Source organism: Ctenocephalides felis, unplaced genomic scaffold (assembly GCF_003426905.1).
Source record: "Ctenocephalides felis isolate EL2017-DRISC unplaced genomic scaffold, ASM342690v1 CF-g0.4_SCAFFOLD_01886, whole genome shotgun sequence".
NCBI lineage: Eukaryota > Metazoa > Arthropoda > Insecta > Siphonaptera > Pulicidae > Ctenocephalides > Ctenocephalides felis.
Window position 1 is genome coordinate 144,471,010 of NW_020538040.1, and position 24,085 is coordinate 144,495,094.

Below are 24,085 nucleotides of genomic sequence, written 5' to 3' on the forward strand. Positions count from 1 at the left end.
TCTCAGTATAAAAATTGTGAAGGAGATTAATTGATAGACATTAATTTGATTGTCAATTTGGACATGGTAAATAATAATAATGGTGATAAAATCCGGAGTAAATGCGATTGCAGAACAAAAATTAAGCAATATAATACACAGATTAAATTAAGTTCGAGCAAAAAAATTATATATTGAAACAAATAGAAGAACTATAATAAATTCGCATTATTTTATTCGGAAAATCTAAAAATAACTATAAAATGCTAAAACTTCTCCGACAGCAAAATATAATTTAAATAGAGCGCACACTCTTCCATTACACAATTTGAGAAGGAGGGTGTACATAAATATTTATTTGATTGACAATTTAGTAAAAAAGAATGATAATGATAATAATGATAAAATACAACATTTGAAAAAAAAGCATTATTTTATTCGATTTGATTGTGTAAATACCATAACACAATAAATCTTAAGACAAATGTTTTAAATATATAAATAATTTTGCATTATTTTATTCGATTTTTTTATCATCCATTTCCCAATTAGTCCTTTATCAACCTGATTGCTTAAATACCATAACACAATAAATCTTAAAACAAATGTTTATTTAAATATTGAGTAAGACCTGAACCGATGCTCTGCCTATCATTCGTCCACGTGCTTCTCTACCTGAAGTTTGAGATTTTTTTCCCACGATTTTGAGACTCGGTCCCGGCTAAGAGGGACGGAAAGCAATTGTGCGAGCGGACGAGATGATAATACACACATGTTGCGTCGTAGGTCGTGTCTATCCATTTCTCGGAGGGACCGCGGCGCATTTCCAATACGATTTTGTACGTAATAATAATACAAGTACAAACAGTAGTAGTCTAATATCACTACTAGGAGGTAATTAAGGTGATGAAATAAAGAAAAAATCCAGAGAACGCGGCACGACGACACAAAGGACGGGGTGTTGAATAATTCTGATCATGAAGGTTAATTTAAACATGCCTTAGATTGGGACAAAAGCTTCATAGGTACGAACAGCGCGGATAATGAATTAGATTGATCTTGTTTTAAAGAGAATAATAAAAGGACATTCGAATGTTGAAATAATACTTACTGTTTTATTTTTTTACATTTTTGGTAGATTTTAGCTCGCGTGTGCTTACCATGAAAGGACAGGTAGAACTTTACCAAAGGGTATAACTTTTTTAAATTTAAAATTTCAAATTATTTTACTGCTTAATTTATAATATTGCCAATTAAAAAATAATAAATTTAGATCAAGTTTAAATTGTACAAAAATTATTCTTTCACACTTGAATTTTGTTGAAATACAGTTGAAATTGTCGAATTTTATCTCGAGCTCGAGATTAATATAATATTTAACTTCCACAAAAATAGACCTACGTTATTTTACTATTCTAAATTAATGTACACGGTATAACATCGAATAGAGTAGACGGGCCACAAAAGTTCAATTTGATTTTCAGTCATTATGCTATCTAAACCAAATAAACTACATAACAAAACATAAGCATTTCCAATGAACAACTATCGAAATATATTGAATAAAATTCCCAGTTAATTCCTTATTACAGAAAATGCTTTAATACTGTTCTCCTAAAATTTGTCATCTGACCCTTTTTACTCCATAGGTTGGGTTATAAGAGACAGCGATTAGACAAACAGATATAATGTCTTATTTTAGCTTTATGAACATATTTTTTACAAAAATTGCACCGTATTTAACTTGATCTGGTATTTTGTCAAAAATACTCATCAGCAAAGGTGAAATAACTAATAATTTAATTTATCTCTTTAATACTAAATTTAGATTAAGGTTAAATTGGATAAAAATTACTTTTTTACAGTACAAATTTACAGTACATTGTCGAATTTTATCACGAGCTCGAGATTAATATGATTTTTAACTCCCACAGAAATACCCCTACATTATTATACTACTAAATTAGTACACGGGGCATTTCGAATAAACCACTATCGAAATATATTCATGAAAATTCCCAGTTGTTTTTTTATTATAAAAAATGTTTTTTGCTATTTTCCTAAAATTTTTCATCTGTTCCTTCTTACCCCACAGGTTGGATTATAAGAGACAGCCATCGGTCAAACAGATACAATGTCTTACATTTTATTTTAAAATAATTTTACAAAATAATAGCTATTTTTTAACTAATGCGAGAAAAAACCCTTATGAGCACATTTTTTTACGAAGATTGCACCGTATATAACCTTGATCTGGTATTTTGTCACAAATATTCATCAGCAAAGGTGAATTAACTATTAATTTAATTTATCTCTTGTAAAATTGCTTTTTAACTTAATTTACTTTTTCATTTACTATTTTTTTATTGTTCACATCTTTGCTAATGTAAATATTTAATTGGTCCTTGTACCGGCGTAAAGGTTTAGTTGGTCCTTTTTACCCCACCTATATGAATGCTCTTATAGAGATTATATAATGAGCTGTTGCATCTAACTTAACAATAACAATACAACATATAAACAATTAAATAGCGTATGCTTAAGAATTATATTCAGTTATCATAAAGTAAATAAAAAAGCTCTAAACCAAAATCCAACCAAACAAAATACTTTTGTTATAAATATTGATACAGACGTTTTAAATCGTAAGAATTAAGATGATAGCTGGTTATTTTTTTAGTCTTTTCCCTTCTACTTCAAAATAGTATCGTTAAAAAATTCTATGCTTTATATGTTTTTGAGATAATGGTGGTGAACCTTTTTACCCGCTCTACCCTATAATAATCATACTCAATAGTTGCACAAAAACTATTAATTTAAAGCAGAATAATAGCATTAATATTTCAAGATCCTTTGATTCAAAAAAGTATTTAAAATGCATTTATATAAAAACAGTAGAGTCTTGTATACAGGTGTCTGATGGCAATTGGCGATTGCAATTTCTGTGTTGTTTCAGAGAGTTATATGGATTATTCAACTATATTAGTAAATACGATAAATATGTTTCCAAGTAAAAATCAAGGTATTAATGCAAAAATGTAAAAAAGCATCACAATTAAAAAAGGACATCAATTAGGTTGCTTTGAAATAGACATTTGGAAATAGTAGCATTATCACGCCAGCTTATAGAATACATTATTCTGATTGCTGAACAAAAGCAAGAAAGTTTCAATATGAGAACAAAACCTTTGTTGATTATACAAATAGCCAAAAAGTCTAGTACTGTAAAATAAATTTCTGGTGTACATCATAGTGATGTAATCGGCTTCATGACATTGCGCAGCGTAATTGCAACCTTGCGTGAAGTCATGTAGTTCTAACGCCAACTTAAACGTCTTCTACAATTAATAATGTAAATAATTCGCAAATTTTTCCAACTGAGCGCGCTTGCATAATACAAATACATTTGACACTCAATTCTCCATACTCATCCTACATACACGCCGATATTTATTTAGCCACAACACTCACAAGTCGAAAACAACAAAAATCTAATTTTTAAACTACACTCTGAAACCCATTACAAAATATTACCAATGTCGATAAAGATAATCGTAAGTTGTTCTAATATAAACAAAATGAAGCTTTCGAAATATTTATCAGTCATCGCAACTGTTTGAGATTTTTGTAAAAGATACTTCATAATGTATCTCAAAATCATACATATGACGCAGCCTCTTATCGGCAATATTTTAAATGTCAGTTTATAATTATTCATCTCTTATCGTAGTCATTTATCGGGTATACAAAGAAATAAACGATCATGCATACACGCTTATATATTTACAATTAAATTAATACAATGTATAGAATTTAATGAAATATCAAAATAAAAAGGTCCAAATGCTTTTGAGTGCTTCAAAAACAATTTTGCAAAAATTACACAAAATATTATTGAATTATATACAAAGAGCTTCTCCGTGGTTCCGTAGTAAGAGCTTTGGTCTTGCTACCTCACGCTCCAGGTACTGTTACCGTCTTGCTATCAACTGTAGTGATATCCATTTCTACTTAAAAATATAGAGCTAAATATAATTTCAAGTGAAAATGATTTTTCAGGGCATTACTGAATATATATCACCACTATTAAACAATATTTAATAAACCTCATCTCAAAGAGAATAGAAAACTACTTCTTAGATTGCCTTCTAATAACAATATTACTGTTGACTGTTTAAAATATTTTTACCAATTTAAAGTACTGAAGCAATCAACATTTTGATTAATTTTATTATGAGCGTCAGCATCACTGAACAAAGAACATAGAAACAATCTGTCCAAAATTCTAAAACTTCCTTAGTTTATCTATTTATCTAATAGTTCATAAGTAAGTATTTATCAGTGTTAATTTTTCGAATTATCTTATCCAACAATACGATTAACACTAATACGAAAAGTCGAGTGCACAAGTGTTACTTCTAAAATACATTAAATAGGAACACAATAATATTTTAATCAGCTTCAATTAGATACTCGCTGATGTTTTCGGAGTTTATCCGATTAACCGCAGGACAACCTGACTAATATAATCATAATCCGCCACAAAAACCTTATTTTTGGACACCACAATTAGTATTATCATATACTTATTTTGAAAACTTTCAGATGTAAGCCTTCTGTGAGATTTGAAGAAATTTAGATTACTGACACAACATTGTAAAATATTAACCAAGTATTACTTTTTTTTATTCATACAAAAATTATACTGAAGAACAATGTAGTGAAATTGTATTTAACATTTAAAAAAATATATAATGTCACTAGTGTTTTTTGATTTAAAAAGTTATTTTAAATCAAATACTACTATTAACGAGCTTGTGGCGAGAACAGCTCAGTCAACAAAATAAGACATTAAAGTCTTGATTAATAAAAATAAATTATAACAAAAAAAATGCGTGCCCGACTCATACGCGGCAATAATATAGAATTTTTAATAATAAGTTTAAATTGAATTTGAATTGTTCATTTAAAATTGCGTAGAATTAGAAGAAGTAGAATTTAAAAATAGGTAATTTGATACAATTTGAATAAGAATTACAAAAAGGAAATAAAACAAGATTAGAGTTGGAGAAGATCAGATTTAGAAGAAAAGAAGAATGAAGATATTAGTTGTTAAGAGCAAAAAAATGGTTAGAATAGGATATATATATATATATATATATATATTTATATATTTATATATATATATATATATATATATATATATATATATATATATATATATATATATTAAGATAGTATAGAGTATATATCAAAATTGCACTAGCATTATTATGCTAGAAATATAAAGTATTTAATTAATTATAAAATCAATTTATTAGAACAATATTATAAATATACAAAAACTGATCTGTTGCCAGTATTTTAAAAACATTCTATTTATCTTCTAAAATATAGAGCTTTATCTATCGTTATCCAATCGATATTATAATCAACTTATTTCAACAAGCACTGCAATCTTCTCAATTATGCTTGTTATGTTGTGCTATACAGATTCTAAACTGTTATTCCACAAAATTATATCTTCAATAGCATAATGTTATGTAAATCTCATACGACTACAAGTGTTAGTAGGCAATTGACGTTGGGTTGGAAGTAGAGCAGTTACCTTTCAGATATGACACTGAAACAATGCCTGAACCATTATCAAATTACTCTATTTACTATAAGTAATCCTCCGCAAGCATTTAGTGTAATTTTTGACACAGGTTCATCAAACCTATGGATTCCTTCCAAACAGTGCCCAGTCGCAAATGTTGCTTGCTTCGTGCATAACAAATATGACAGCACAAAATCATCCACATACATTAAAAACAGTACAAATTGTACTATTGTTTACTAACCTGGCAGCGTTACTGACTGTTTATCTACTGACACAGTGAATAGGTATCCTAGACATTGTCAAAAGAACGTTTACTGAAGCTATGGTTGAAACAGGATTAGCATTTGCAGTCGCAAAATTTGAAGGTATTCTCAGATTGAGTTATAGTCCCTGTTTCACCGATAGTGTAGTACCAGTGTTCTATAACATGTTTAATCAAGGATTGATTGAAGAGCCGAAACCCGCCAGCATTTAGATGAATTTCTTCCGAAGAGTGCTCAGTCGCAGATTTTGCATATTTAGTGCATAGAAAATATAAAAATACAAAAACTATCCGTCAAAATTTGTTGCCGCAAATTTGACGGGATCTTCAAATTGAGCTACAGTTCACTTTCCATCCATACTGTAGTGGCTGTGTTTTCAAATATGTTTCATCAGGAATTGATTGAAAAACCAGTCTTTTCCTTTTATCTCAACCGTGATTTACCTTAACCATATTGTCTTCAGCGAAAACAGGATACACAGATGTATTTTAATTTATAACTAGTAAATTTGAAAAGTAATATAATACTTTTAACTATGCAAAATTGTGTTTCATTATTGACACGAAAAAATTATATTTTCGAATAAATTCAGTATTTTTTGTTATTGATATTTCTAGAATGTGTTTTTTGTTATTATTTACGCTGCCTACTTGTTTGTTCGAGAACGATCCATGGGTTTCCTAGACTACAGTTGCTAATGCGATATGCTTATGTTATATAAAAAATAAATGAAACAAAACATAAACCATTATAGAAATTGCCTGGATGCTAAATAAAATGTAAGTACAATTGTTGCTAATCCTTTGCAAGCATTTAATATAATTTTTTTATCACAGGTTGATCGTAACAGTACCCAGTCGCAGATATTGCATATTAAATGCGTAACAAATTTGACAGTACAAAACCATCCACGGCAATTGACGTTGGGTTGGAAGTAGAGCAGTTACCATTCAGATTTGACACCGAAACAATGCCTGAACCATTAACAAATTACTCTATTTATTATAAGTAATCCTTCGCAAGCATTTAGTGTAATTTTTGACACAGGTTCATCAAACCTATGGATTCTTTCCAAACAGTGCCCAGTCGCAAATGTTGCTTGCTTCGTGCATAACAAATATGACAGCACAAAGTCATCCACATATATTAAAAACGGTACAAAGTGAACTATTGATTACTAACCTGGCGGTGTTACTGGCTGTTTATCTACTGACACAGTGAATAGGTGTCCTAGACATTGTCAAGAGAACGTTTACTGAAGCCATGGTTGAAACAGGATTAGCATTTGCTATCGCAAAATTTGAGGTTATTCTCAGATTGAGTTCTAGTCCTTTTTTCACCGATAGTGTAGTGCCAGTGTTCTACAACATGTTTCATCAATGATTGATTGAATATCCGGATCCGCCAGCATTTAAATAGATCTCTTCCAAACAGCGCTCAGTCGTAGATTTTGCTTGTTTAGTGCATAGAAAATATAAAAGTACAAAATCTATCCGTAAAAATTTGTTGCCGCAAATTTGACGGGATCTTCAAATTGAGCGAAGTTCACTTTCCATCCATAATGTAGTGGCTGTGTTCTAAAATATGTCTCATCAAGAATTGCTTGAAAAACCAGTCTTTTCCTTTTATCTCAACCGCGACTCATCTCTACCACACAGATGTATTTTAATTTGAAACTTGTAATTTTTGTAAAGTAATAAAATACTCTTAACTATGCATGATTTGGTTTCATTAATGACATATAAAAATTATATTTTCGAATAAATTCAGTATTTTTTATTTTATTGATATTTCTTTTGCTGTCTTATATTATTATTAACGTTGCGTACTTGTTGCTTGTTCAAAAACGTTCCATAGGCTTCCTAGAATAGAGTTGCCAGTGCGGGATGTCCTGTAGCTTCAGTTTATAGGAATATGTACGTAACACTACTTATCCTCGGAACTTTTGAAATAATTTCCAATTTAATTTTATCAAATACTTTTAACCCCTTTCAAATAGTGTTATGTAAGTCCATCCGAGAGCTTTCAGATGTCCGCGAACCATGCAAGCGGTGTCGTCTGCCGAAGGGGTCAAAGGTGACCGCTAGTGGGTCCGACTCATTCGCGGTATTGTGCGCGACGCGTCCGCCGTCCGAAATATGTATACAACAGGAACATGTTTTTCGTGTCACGGACTATGAATATGTACATCGGCACACATTGTGTATAAAATACCATACGTACATCATACAACACGCCAAGAATTTCTTTTCAAGACGCTCCACTTGGAGAATTAAGAAGGGATGATAATAATTCATTAGGATTTGATATTCAAGAGATGTTTCTGTCCTTGATAACTTCTTTTACAAATGTAATGTCCAAATCATTGTAAAATATATAATTGTAAATAGCTATTTGTCCAGGGAGCATCAGAAATGTTTGTGAGCTTTTTTGTTTGTAGTCTCTGCATAAGTACAATGTTAACCTTACTGGCACATCCCCAAAGTTCAATTCCATAATTAGAATAAGTTGGCTGCTCGGTTTTTATTATTACCATTATAAAAAAGCAATCCGAACTTATAGTCCTATAAGCTTGTTGGATGCCCTTTTATAACGTGGCTTTTTAGAAGACAACCTCATGGATGACCAATCTATATTTGATGAAATCATTGGAATAACTCGACTTTTTATTGTTTATAGCAATGCACGAAATGCCATTTTCACATCGAAATATATTGCTGTCTATATTTTCAAGTAAAAACCGATGTCACTACTTGACATGAAGCTTTAATGACATGAAGCATCAAAGGGTAAGCGAGTATCAAAAATGGAACTTTCGGTTGGTATCCCATAGCTTTAATCACTAAGCCACGCGCGCGTTCTTGGCTTTATAAGCATAAGCAAAACAGTAAGTAACAAGAAAATATTTTACGATTGAAAGCCCAAAACCAAAACCAAAACCAAAGTAGATATTAATGCTCAACAAATTTTTAGAGTAACGATAAAATGTTATTTTAATTTATTTGAGCTTATCTAGAATTTGAAGATATAGATCCTAAGATAAATTTGGCGATGAAATAGTGGGTAGCACCTACTGCACTATGGCAGGTCCTTTAGCTGAGATAAACTCCAACTCGTTTCAGGGAAGAATAGTATGAAAGATTGCCCATTACTATTTCACACCGCATTTTCAATTAAGAACATATTTTTGATCTATATTTTCAAGTGAAAATGGATATCGCTGCATGTCAGGTTATCCAGAGTAGGTTTGGAATCACGATCCCGTCCACACGAGTCCTTGAGCCTAACATAATGGAACATAATATTGGTATACCTATTTTAATATTTTCTAGGTATAAATTGGAATACTACATACGAAAAAACAAAACAGTGCAAATCGTGAACAACTATGCTTTTTTACGTTGATGAGTCTATTACATATTTCAATAACAATTTTCGTGGTACAAAACGAAAAAATGTGAATCTTAAATGTTACCTTCTATCAAAATTTATATAACGATCATCTGATTATCATAATCTATAACACATTTAAAAATAAAACATTTAAAAATATTTATATAACACATTTAAAAATAATTAAAAAAAATAGGTATACCTATTTTAATATTTTCTAGGTATAAATTGGAATACTACATACGAAAAAACAAAACAGTGCAAATCGTGAACAACTATGCTTTTTTACGTTGATGAGTCTATTACATATTTCAATAACAATTTTCGTGGTACAAAACGAAAAAATGTGAATCTTAAATGTTACCTTCTATCAAAATTTATATAACGATCATCTGATTATCATAATCTATAACACAGTACTAATTTATTATCATAGCATCGATATTTTAACATTTATGAACACCCTGATTCCTAATCCAGGCACGTCCCGCCGAACAGGGTGGAACTAAAGCATGTGCGCGCCGCGGCGTGCGACACACAAAACATCAAGCTGTGATTATTCGCTTATTGTTGAAGGATTTCCGACGGGTCTCTGGGCCGAATTAATAGCCAACGGGTTTAATTTGTATTATAGAGTGAAATAATATATAAAATATTTTACACCGTAATATTTTTTATTGTTTACTCGCATTTCCTGCAAAACGTACCTATGCATATTTTATTAGATCCTAAAACTGCAAATTTTTATATATATATATATATATATATATATATATATATATATAATTTTTACAAAGTTTTGCATTTTCTGAATGATGAGAAGATGATGTCGTATACTTTCGGACCATTATTATTATTATTATTATTTTGAACAGCAATCAGAACTTAAAAGCCCTTTACGCTGCTGTGCTAATTTGACTTAATATACTAGTCTGTTCGACAAATGGCAGCCCGAACAGTTGAATCATCTCTGTGTGATAAATTATTATTACAATATTTGTATTAGGACGATTATTTATTGATGCAGCAATGCCGGAGTAAGGCTATATTTTATGGTTGAGGGTTCGATCCCGGGACCTCTGATCCATTGAACCACAAAAAAGAAAAAAAATCTACAACTTATGGAAACATCAAAATATACAGAAAAAGTTCAATACAATAAATAATTAATTATCTTCTATCTCATTAATTATCGACACAATGAAAAATTTGACAAAAATATGAAAAAAATATAATGAATACTACGTTTATGCTGTTTTTTTAAGATAATTAATAAGTAATGAAACTTATGACTTTTAAAATTAAAAACAGTTAATAGTATGTTTTAAGTATGAAATTAATGAACAAATAAATCTATAATTAAGAGCTGCAAAATGTAATGCGATTAAAATCTTGGAAACGCAACATTAATAAATATTTTCACTGGGATAATATAATTACCAAAATTGTTTTAATTATTAATTAATGTTAAACGCAAAACTTATGCATTTACTTATGATACTAATAAAAAATGAAAAATTATTATCTTTATTATAAATAATTATTATATGATATATATATATATATATATATATATATATATATATATAGTAGCCAAGTGGTCAAATTAAAAAAAAATACAATTTTGCAATTTTGCAGTTTACACCAAGAAGAACAAAACAAAAATGATATTTTTTACACTTTTTACAATTTTTTATTTTTCAACATTAAAACATCTAAACACAATGGAAAACTCAAATAAAAATGCTAAAATTGTGAAACATTCGATGAAACAATGAGATTTCCATACGAAGTTTGATTGAATTGCGCACTATCTAAAAGACAATATTAAGAGCTAAAACTTTCAGAGAATAGTTGTTTATCAATTTGGAACCATTTGGGCCCTTGGAAGCAAGGAAATTCGAAAACGTCCATATTAAGGACCACCCTAACATTAATATATTTATATATATTAAACTCAATTTAATAAAATGTTTAATAGTATAAAAATATATCAAAAGGGCATGCACATGCATCTTGTTTCTTTTAAACAATTCCATATCTCGTGTTTCTGGCACAGCCGGAACAGATATTTTCGTGCTTTATCCAATATATGATATCTTATTTATACCAACAAAATGCTCAGGTAATAAGATAAAAGCACGAATTTATATTTACCTAAGGGCGATCTGTTTATATTGCGCAAGGATGCTCAAAACTAAAAACGCATGACAAACGATATGCATACATAAAATAGAAGCTGGTTTAAACGCATTCGAAAGTTTCACAGGAAACTAGAAATATGACTGTGTTGCAAGTGATTAATTAATTTGCACAATGTTATATAAACCGATGCGTAAAAATTAAAGGTCACGAGAATAGAATACATGCTATATATTTTCTTTCACAAATCGAGCACGTAAAAGATACCGGTTTTGTAAATGCAATCACTGAATGATTTGCTATTAATGAACTATTAATTACTCTTACGCATGATTGGATATAAGTACTTAAATTATGTGCAGCACAAATATATATATATATATATATATATATATATATATATGTTTAATTTCAGTTCAAAAGTCGGGCGTTACATCAATAAAAATAGTATAAAAGTTTAAAAAAAAAATATTTAAAATCTATACGTTTCGACTAGCATCTTAGCCTTCATTCAGTGATAATCAATTTAACTATAAAAATTAAAACTAAATAAATTATATGCAAGAAATTTTATAGAAAAACAATAATAAAAAACTTACAATTTTGTATCCTAATATAACATATAAAACTATTATTAATCCATGGTATGAGTATGTGCACATTGATAAAATATATATATTTTAACATCACAGATGGTAAAACACACAAATAAACTTGATAACTTAACAAGTTGTCGAAACAATGTATTTAATGTTCGATGTTTGAGATGGAAATGCCACATTTTTTTTCTTAAAGCAGTTTTAATTTTTGTAGTTAAATTGATTAGGACTAAATGAAGACTAAGATGCTAGCCGAAACATCCTTTTGGGTCTTTTTTTACCCAATAAGATGAGAAGATTGGGAGAACCAAATAGCAAACAGATCCCATGTCTTATTTTAATTTTAAATGGACTTATAATAGCTACACTATTCAACCAATGTAAAATATAAATTTCATAGATGCATTTTTACAAAAATAACACTGTGAATAACCGTAATCTGGTATTTAGTCAGAAATATTTAACAGAATAATTGAAATAACTATTTATTTAATTTATCTTTTATGAATTGCTTTTTTTAACTTAATTTACTTTTATATTTACTATTTTTCACACCTTTGCCATGGTAAAGGCGGTGTTGGTCCTTTTTACCACAACCAAGTGTATGCTTTCATAAAGATTATATAGAAAAAACTGTTGAATCTAACTTAATTTAATAATTAATTCGAAGTAATTAAATAACGAACATTTATAAACTGTAAAAGGTCTCGTAAACTAAGCAACAGTGCTAAGAATCAAAAAACTAAGAACGAAAGAAAATACTTTTATTATGCATTTTCAAATATTACCAATTTTCTTCCGACAGCAACATTGTAAGACTCAAGTTTATGGCTAGTTGTACATCTTCTTCCCTCTACTTTCAAATGTTTTTGTTAAAAACTCTCAACTATACTGGTTTTTGAGATAACGGTGGTAGACCTTTTTACCCTTCAAAGTAAAAACGGACCTTCAAGCCCCGCTCTTCTCTATATATACGCATATAAATCCTGGGGGTAGGTATCTTTCTAGTAAAATAAAAATGAGTAGTAAATCGGAAAAATATGTCCCATTAGTATAGCGGAATTTATAATTTACATTCAAAAATAGAGATAGGTCTTCAAACCAAATATTATCTAATACCCTGAACCTATTAAAATATAATTATTGATCAATTACTAATTAGTTCATTTTTATGACATACTTCATATAGCTCATGAACGTTTTTTTTATCAGGTCTTGTACCTTATTACGGATAGCCCTTTTGGCTCGTCATTGTTAAAAAACCACTACAATATCACAATGAACCAGTTACTTTTTCGTCATTGCCTGCGATAATAAACATAAAATTAGTTTTTTTTTGCTCAGCCATCTGATACGTCGCCGTCGCAAGGAAAAAAAGTTGAAATAAGTTTTCATTCATACATCCGCAGCATCATCAATACACACCGTCATGTTACAGTAGCAATTTAATACGAATTATAAATCTATTTGTGCCTATTCTATTTGTACGTAGATTAGTTCGTGAAGGAAATTCCAGATCAACCGAAAAACCAAAATACAAAAAGTTGGACTGACCTCAGATGGATCTCGTGTCTGAGGAGTCCGTATCTCTCGGATGTGTGTAATCATTACATAATCGAGAAACCGGAATAATTGGATATTCCTAGAAGTGTATAATTATGGGCCATATACGAATTATTGAAATTATAGTTGGTACTCGGCGGTGTAATGACTTAAAGTAAGTGAGCCACGGATACGGACGAACGCGTTCTGGTGCACTAAAATCTCAAACCGCAGGAAGGCCCTCTAATACCAATAATTACACGAATTAAAATACGCTCTTAGTCACATCACGAGAATCCGAATACTGTGATTAGAAATCTAATTTTGATCTCCTAGAAACGATTTTAAATTATAACAATATTGATCAGCATCGTAAGCAGTTCGAATTATGTTCATAGAGATTAAAAATAAGTATATAATTTGAGGCTTAAGAAAATGACCATAATTCGTTATAAATTATGATAGAAATTTGCAAGTGATGAAATATATTTTTACATTTATATATTAGTTGGACCCTGCGGTGGCGTAATCGGTACGGACGTAGGTTAGGAACAACTTGTCCCGGATCAGGAAGCACGATACCAAAATTTCACTTGATGTATCTCAATATAATTTTAAGTGGGAATCGCCTTTTGTGAACATAGCTGCAACATTCACTCATAACTATGATCATAGCTAATATAATCGCCAAATATAGAAGGATGGTCAACTGAGGGAATGCCTTCCATGAAAAACATCAGGTTAAGTCCTAAACGAACAACTTATAAGACAATGTAATTCTAATTAGTTCTGATTGCTTTTGAAGAGGAAATTATTTAAAAGACTGTTTAAGGTTTATATTTAATATCAATGACTACCTACTAGTTTTGGTTGATCTGAAACCAATTTTAAATTCTATGCAATTTACTTTAGAAAATGATAGTTTTTTTTATTTTTGGAATGTATTTTTTTAATTAAAATTTAAAAAAGTTTAAACCAGTAGTTTTGATTTTTCTGATATGAGTGCTGAATGTTGAGACATATGACATATAAATGATGATATATAAGGTATAAATAAAAAATTGTCAATATAATTTAATTTTTTAATTCGTTGAATTGACGCTATAGGGTAGGATAAGGCACAAAAGTCCAATCTGACTTCAAACAATTGTTGTTAAAAAAATTCCTAACATTATTTGATTTGAGAAACTGGTAGTGGACATTTTACCCGTGGACATTCAAGACCCGCTCTAACTTAAATCATCTACCACAATTATATTATATTTTGTCTTGATAATTCAAGCAAAAATCTGGCAACAAGTTAAAAATTAATAATTCAAGCAAAAATCTGATAACCCAAAAAATTTTTTTGTTATAGCCTTCATATAAAGTGCAATATAACGAGTAAAAAAGTTGTCAAATTTCACTACTATAAAATTCAGTGTATTTCAAACACTTTATCAAATAATTCCCTTAATATAATAATTAATTTAATAGTTAATATAATACTCTATTATAGTGAACATTTTCGGATACGGATGTGGTTTCTATTGGCAGAAATAAAGTAGAAGTAGATTTTTTTTCACAGTACGCTTTATAACGGTATTAATATCAAGTCATAAATAGTACATACACATATTTCAGACTTAGCATTACGATTCTAAGAAAGCATGTGGTGCTTTTAAACTTTCAGGCATATGTTGTATTAAGTAATTCGTTTAGTTTTGTAAAATCGGGTTTTGACTTCTTGCATAAGAATGATATGCATCAATCAAATTAATCGCCTTAGTCTGCATAAAGGTGTCAACCGAAATATATTATATGACGCACAATACTCAGACGTTACTTTAGATCAGGTATCGAATATTATGCTAATAGCATTTATCGATTATTCGGATTATGTAGATTAATAGATCGAAATCTAAATTACGATAGCGAAGTGGATGTCTGTTTAACCTTCGATTCTTTATAATATCACGATTACAGCAACGGACGTGCATATTTATCATTTACAAAGCGCTATAGGTGAAAATTATTAATAGAGTCTCAAAAACAATACAGGCAATTCAGAACTGACGCAAATTCTCTATTGAACGATAAATCTGACGATTCTTATACAGAACTCATTAATCATATCGAAATTCAATACTGAATTTAAGCTGGTTACGGCATACAGTTATGTCGCAATTTACAGATTATTTAGAAGATACTGGATATTAAACTGTTGCTTTGTATTGTAACAATAAAATTCATAGTTATAAAAAAATTGTTCAAATTTAAGCGACTAAAGCACTATCAAATTCCAGATCAAGTACCACAACTATTTATTTTGATTATACTAAAATTTCTAAAGAATCAATTTATGAATATTAACAAAGTTTAACTATTCAAGAATATGTGTAAAGAGAGAATTTTTCAAAATTTAAATTATTTTCGGAGGTATAGCTTTTTGACCACGATAATCCTCCTTTGTTTCCTTACTCCGCGAAACTTTAAATGAGCTTTTCTCGAAACTGTCTTTTCGATACAGTACCCAAGATTTCTCAACTTATACTGAACCGATTTTGTTGAAATTTTAACAGAGTTCTCCTTGTAGATTTCTTTTCAGTATGTACCATGCTCAACCCCAAATTCCTTGAATAAATTAATTTTATTATTTTTAAAAAAGTCGAGAATATCGAAAAAAAAAGTTGTAAAAAATTGTTTTTTTTCAGAAAGTCGCTATTTTACGGGAAAACCCTTTTTTATGACTATATATTTATAGTTCATACGATAGCCACATTATTTTAGATTAAAAATATATAAATATTTTGCTCTTCAGATTATTTGAGGGTCTATAATCATGGTCAGGTACGAAATTTTTGAGATGCCCCCACATCATCACCTTCTAGAATCAAAATTTTCTGACTATTTTCAATTTCTATTTGTGATAATAAAGGTTATTGTTTGTCTTCTTTTTACGGTTCTTCAAAAATTTCATAAAATTCATGCCTGTAGATCAAATTACCTCTTTATGATCCTGACTCCTGTTTGACCAAATGTATGGATTTATTACTTTAGAATAGAAATTACTTTGAGCTGAATTATTTTAAAATACAGTTGATGATTTTTAATTTATATTTTCAGATATATAAAGTTAATACATCTGTTCGGACGTATTTTTGTTTTATTATAATGGCCATGAAGGCCATGTTCACTTCTAAAAGTAAAGTCCGCGAAACAATATGTATACTAAATAAATAACCAATAAATATTTCTTTCATTATATAACTTAGTAACAAATCAATGATTGTAATTAGAACTGCAACAAATACATATTATACAAACAAATCAGTGTTTAATACAGTTCACAGCTACAAAGGTTAAATTATAGCCCAACAACCTGGATTATCGAAGGAGAGTTTTAATAAATTTTATAACTAAATACAACATCAACATCTCTATAATTATGTAATACTTACATACTATACTACTATAATTATGTAATAAATATCTTCAATTAATTTATTTTTCCTTTGATTAATTTCTACGATTAAATATTTCAAATCAATTTTTTATTAGCGATCCCAATAAGGGTGTTAGAAGGGTCACACACAAAAGTTTAACTTGTCTAACCGAAACTATTAGAAGTAATCACATTTAGGTGCGATTATTTCATCGTATCTATGTTTGCAATCGGTGACTGCGAATCGATGATTTTAGCCACAAGATACAGACGAGGGTCTCTCAACCCTAATCGGCTAGAAGCCACGAGTCGTGCGCTCCGGCAATCGATGAGGTAGGGTTATTGAAAAGATGCCAATATTACATGATCATAATAGAAATATTGCGATACTATATAACAATGCCATTATGCCAAATGGGAGCGAAATATATAATGTATAAATGAGACATAAAAAAGCGAGCAGAGATGACTATCGTTTATAGCTAAAAAAAAGAATTAGAATCGGTGTCGAGAAATCCGTCCAAAAAACGCGGCGCCCATTGTGAGTTTGCGAGCGCCGTTTTCGGAAGTCTGTGATGCCGTTGCTTTTTTTCGCCCATATTCGCGTGCCGCATGGATGTTTTTTGCCCTTTTCGTTCAAACTAATGTATTTCTTCTACCAGCGCATACGTTTAGCGTTTATTACGCGTTTTTTCACTCGCTTGTCCAACGGTGCTGTGTGTGCGTTTTTTTTGTTTCAGTCTCCTCGTTATGCGATATGCTGGTCTACGCCAACAATCAAAATTGTAAATGTAATAGACTCAGAAAGATTAGAAGTAGGTGAATTCTTTGTCGTATTCTTGAACGAATTACTCATATTAAATGTAAGATTAATCATATTGTATACCAACACGTAGTTATAGTATTTATTAAAGCTTTCCTTCGATAACTCAGGTTGTTGGGTTATAATTAACCCTTGTAGCTGTGGACTGTATTAAACACTGATTGTTTTGTATGTGTATGTATTTGTTACAGTTCTTATTACAATCACTGATTTGTCACTAAGTACTAATTGAAGAAGATACATTTATTGGTTATTTATTATACATGATGTTACGCGGACTTTCCTTTTTTAGAAGTGAACAATTAGACCTATCAAACTCTCCGTTACTTCCCCCCCCCCCCTACCAGGAGTAGCAACCATCCCGTGTAAAAGCTCAATGTCATGAAGATTGTCACCTTCATGGCCAATATATTAAAACGAAAATACGTCCGAATACATATATCATATTTTTTTATAAATTCTCAGTGTATCAAGCATTAACTTAATCAAGGAACGACAGTTTGTTTCAAATAGCAATAATAAATGGTGACCAATGTTGTACACAGTTGGGTTTAGTGACTCGTAGTTTTTCATTTGACGATTTTTTTAGAGTTCTATACTTTAGTTGACATTATAAAGATACTTAAAAAAATAACGACGAATATAGTGTCATTATTAGATTGTTAGTTCATTTCATATGCCTCATCAGTAAATTACAATGTTTTTATTGTATTTTTTCTGAATTATTATTACAATTTCTGTAATAGAGTGATTATTTATTGATGCAGCAATGCCGGATCAAGACTATTTTCACTTCAGAACATAATGTTATCTATATTCCAAATGCAAACCTTTATTTACTACTTTTTGACAATAGGTTGCTTGAAGTGGGATCGAACCCTGGACCTCTGATTTAGGTCTAGTGAGTCGTTCTAGCCACTTATATATGAGCGTATTTTTTTTATTTTTTAGTTTATTTTTGAACATCAATTAGAACTATTCTTGATGTTCTCTGAGCTGTTGTGATGTAATCCCTTATAATCTAGCATTATCTGAAGGCAACCCTGTGATTGTTCTTTCTCTTCGTAATTAGATTTTAATTATATATAAATATAATTAATGTGGTATATATTGCTGCATTACCCGAAAAACTACTTTTGCTTAAAATCATACTTACAATTAGATCTATATTTTGAAAGTGAAAGCTGATATCATTATTTCTTGATATCAAGCTGTCCGAAATAAGAATAGAACCTGGAGCCTGTGGTTGCAAGACCAAAGCTCTTATGCGGGGTTCATTAATCACGTGAGGTTTTTAGGGGAAGGAGGGGTGTGACAAAAAATCACGAAATATCACGTGGGAGAGGAAGAGGTATACCGATTGTGAGATATCACGTGTATTTATTTTTTAACTGATTTTTTTAAAAAAAAAATCAAACATTTTTAGATAATAAACAAAAATGTTACAGTTTTATCACGTAACTAAAAATACACGTGATGTTTGGTGGATAAGTGGGAGGGGGGGTCCAAAAATCCTTAAAAACTCCCTCACGGGATTGAAAGACGCCCCCTTACTATAGACATATTGGAAATGGTAAAATAATTTTTATAATTTAATAAAAATCAATCTGGAACTAGATGAAAGTTGACTAGAAGTTAAGATAGTAAATTATCTCATCAAACATTCTTTATTTTTATGTCTATATCTTAAACAAATGTTAGCGGTTAAACAAACACGTTGGTTAAAAGTAAAATTATTCAGAGCAAAAAGTATAGCAATTAATTTTTTGTGTCTTCTGTAAAAAAGATTGTGATTGTTTAATTTTTTTGGAAAAATTTAAAAAAAATCAATATAAACAGTAGATAATTAAATGTTCTTGTGATATAACGATTTAAGTCGTTGTCTCAGATAATGGTGTAAGTGATACTTATTTATATTGGTACGTAAGCGGTTAGAGCGACGCGGTTTGAATAAGAGGTTCCAAGTTCGATACCCATTTCGAACAGCCTGATGTCAAGCAGTAGAAATATGTTTCCAAGTGAATATAGCTCTCATCCGTCATTGATTCATCAATAGAATATTTACCTTGTTACAGAAATTATAATAATAAAATTTATCACACAGAGATGTGACAACTGTTTAGGTAGCCATGTGTAGTAAAACCTTACATACTAGTTATTAAACAGAGTTCGACAATATGCAGCATCAATATTTTCCAATGCCATTTATTGTTCCAAATAATCAATATGACTACAATTTTGGCATAATTCCCTTTTTTTCTATATGGTATTCCTATATTCGTCTATGATAGCACGCGCGCGATAGTACATGAACGATGATCTAGTTTCGTAGCTGCATTTGCTCTATTGCCTAGCAGCCGTTCGCTGACATTTGACATTTACTGATATTTATGATTTTGATAAGGTTCAAATCATTTTATATCTTAACGTAACTAACTCTACATGCGTTTAGGTTCCGAACTATGTAAATGATGAGATCGAGCGATAAATGCTTTAATATTGTTGAATGTTTATTTAAACTATGCGAGATAGCACCACAGCGACATTGTCACATGATAATCGATATAAGAGATTTGGAACATTTATTTGCATTAATTTTATGATTGGCAGTCTATGGCTCAGTTGTAAAAAACTCCTGGTTCGACACCCAAACCGATCAGTCTGAAGTAAGCAAGAAGTAGTGTTATCCGTTTTCACTCCAAAATATGAATTTAAAATATATTTTTAAGTAAAAATAGCCTTTCCTCGGAATTGTTACTTCAAGTCAAACTTATATCATCAGTATTACTAAAGCAATTTTAACCATCAAAATATATCAAATATAAAAATAAGTAGATAGGTCAATCGATGGGTTGCCTTTTAAAAAAAGCAATGTGTTAAGGTTCATCGCAATAGCTCAAAGAACTGTTAAGTTCTGATTCTGATTAAAAATCAAGAAAAATAATTAAGTTTAGCAAAGCAATATATTGCAATATGATATTAATGAACAAAATCTCATGATTTATAACGTTCATGAAATTAAAGTTTTATGACAGTTTTGTGTTCGATCAAACGGTATACGGCTTTGGCAAAAATTTTAAAATAAAATCAATATATGTTAATAAAAATACAATTGAACTTTTCTTAAAGAGCATAATTTATTCTAGAACGATGTGTGTTGATTGTGAGTAAAATATTCTTCAGAAATTCGAACATTCTTAAAGCATCGTGTTGAGCGAGACATTATATACAATTTGTTTTATTTAATATGAAATAAGAGCTCGTTAAGAAATATTGATCTGCAAATATTCTACAATAATAATTCTATAGTCAGAGCTTTTTTAAGACGTCGTAGTAAGAGCTTGGTCTTGCAAACATAGCTACAGGTTCTACTTCTGTCTTGAAATCAAGCAGTAGTGATATAAAATTAGTTTAGACATAATCAGTTTGGACATAAAATTAGAGACCTAAATATGATTTCAAGTAAAAATATACTTATGGAACTGTTACAATGCGCATATATGTCATCACTATTACAAAAAATCAAATAATAATCTCATTCGAAAAAATGGAAAACCGTTGAGTTGCCTCCTAATGACACTTGGTTCAAAAATAACATCACAACAAATAATACAAGACATAGTTCTGATTGCTGTTCGAAAGACAAAAAAATATTAATAAAAATAAAATAATGCTAAGTGAAAATTATCCAATATTCCATATTTTTTTAATTTCAAGGTTTTCCTGCGCTGGTATAAAAGAATAAAGTGTGACGTCACATCAGTCTATCAAATATGTTTGTCATGTATATCATAAACGTTTATCTTTAGCAGATAGTTTAATTCAAGGAATAAAGCAAATAATATCATCAAGCAAGTTAGGATTAAATTACCAATTAGAAATGTACTTAAAGTAATTCGACTCCTTGTGATAAAAACAAAATGTTACCTAAATTTTATCTCAATTTGTATTTTGATAGGTGCGTTTGTAATCTTTTTGTATTTATCTGTATTTTTTGTTAAATTAAAATTAATTGCATTTTTTGTTGCAATTAATTTTATATAAAAAATAATTACAACAAAATCACGTTATTTGGTTCAAAATATTATAGACTTCTCTATTATTCTTTCACTACCGATTGCTATCACAGTCACTATTTATTTTCACTTAATTATAATTGTACAAAATACGAGGTAATTATATAGTAATCAAGATTTAGAGAGTTGTTTTATTTATATCAGATCACAAAACACGAAAGAAGACCACCATATTATTAAAAAAATAGATACATAATATAACAATCTTATACTTCATCCATTGACCTACAGTTGACACAACGAATAACTGTTCTTTTGTAAAAATTAGGAATATGTTGTTTCTTATTATGGCTTTATTAAATTTTAGAGTGAAGTATTATTATATAGAGCTAAATAATTAACAAATAACGTATAGCATATATTCCAAATAGTAATTATATACAAAGTACATCTGTAAGATCCGGCGAGGTTGTATTGTTAGTAAGGTCAGAACAAGGACTGCAGATTGTACACGCCGTTTTATAAATTACATCGTTAGATTATGATAATCGTTTTTTAATGCGAGCTGGTATTGTAAAAATATTTAGAAGTAAAGAACGGAGACAATTTTCTTGGTATTCAGGTCGCAGAAAATCATCGAGATATGTACGTTTGACATGATTGATAATAATTTATGACACGTGCAGAGAAAACCCAGTAATATCACTCTCGAATTTTTTGCACCGAATTTAAAAATATATTTTTATAGGTATTTAAAGCCGTGTTGTCTGTGAAGGCAACTGGTGGTTAACGCTACTACACCCGATGAGATAATATTAGATATATTTTTAATAGTGATGTGAATGAAAATATATTGCAGCAATGTCCCAAATTTAATGGCAATGCTTCTCTTGACATCATATTTGAAATCTGTAATCTCAAGTGAAAATCTGATACTACTGCTTGATATCAAGCTGGCCAAGGTGTCGAAACTAATGGTCAGTAATAGACGTTCTTACCATTGCCAAGTCGACAAATATAAAATCATATTTTTCTAAACCTGTATGTAACACTATTTTTGTTATTGATTTTCATATTTTTTTATACCGTGATATAAAAATAAAGTATGGCATCATAGTAGATTACAATGCATCATAAAAAAGGAAAATTACATAAATTTACAAAAATGTATTATTAAGTTAGCTCATATATTTATAAATCAATTATGCATAGCATAAATTAATCCACCAATTAAATAAATTGAGGCTTTTTAGTGTAATGATTAGAGTCCCGCAAGATTTTGGTTGAAAGATTTCGTGTCATACATAATTTGATATCAACAAGTAGTATTCTTCGTTTTTACTTGAAAATGTAGTGAAAAAATATTTATTTTAAAAAAGCCCTTTGAGCAGCAATATGTATCATATCATAATTAAAGATGCGTAAAAATTTCATCACAATTGAAGGAACGTAAAAATTTCATTACAAGAGGAAGGGTAACCAATAGATTGCTTTCAAATAAAGCTAGATAGTACAAAATACAAATATCAACTAAAATTGAAAATAGTTCTTATTGGAAATCAAATAATAATAATAACAAAAAAACTAACTTGTGAATTATTATTAAAGTCTGATTTCAATAGATTTCGCTTTTGCAATCGTTGTTGTTCAAGAACTCTGCTCCAGGATTTGAAGTAGCTACAAACTGTCGGAATTCCAAACTGTAGTATAAAATTACATGAAAAACGCATATAAATTATAATTTTGCTCGACATCACCTAATCAAGAATGTATATTTTAGTATAAAAGTTGTAAAATATAGAGAGCATAAATATATCCATTAATATAATCCGACAATTACTGCTGTAATAAATTGTTCAGCTTATATGCAGTTGGGCACAATGTAACAAAATATAAATCAAATTTCGTATTGAAAAATAGATGCAAGTATAATAATGATTAACAATAATCTAACCAAAAATTATCCTTTTACAAATTTTGAAACAAAACATATTGAATAGCAATTTCTATCTCTGACAATCTATTCAACAGCCGCATCCCAAGTTGAGATTCCCAACACGAATATTCTTCTCTAATGATATTCTATTGTCAATATACCTATATATTGGTAAGAAATAGCAAATGTAATTATGAATCCTTGTGAGAAAGTTATAATCTGAATGATTTGCTCTCCATTTCCATTTCCTTGATGATTTTACGTTTGAATTAATCTGCCCCCGATTCGTCGTGCGTTCCTACACAACTATTGCGTAAAGATGCGAGCAGGGCCGAATTATTATTAATTATAAATATAATGAATCCT

General features: G+C 29.8%; 1 protein-coding gene across 2 annotated transcripts in view; it reads right to left on the reverse strand.

The window, feature by feature from the left end:
• The window catches only part of LOC113377979 (zinc finger protein rotund-like), a 132,212-nt gene that overhangs the window by 34,480 nt on the left and 73,647 nt on the right, over positions 1-24,085 (reverse strand). The window lies entirely within an intron of this gene.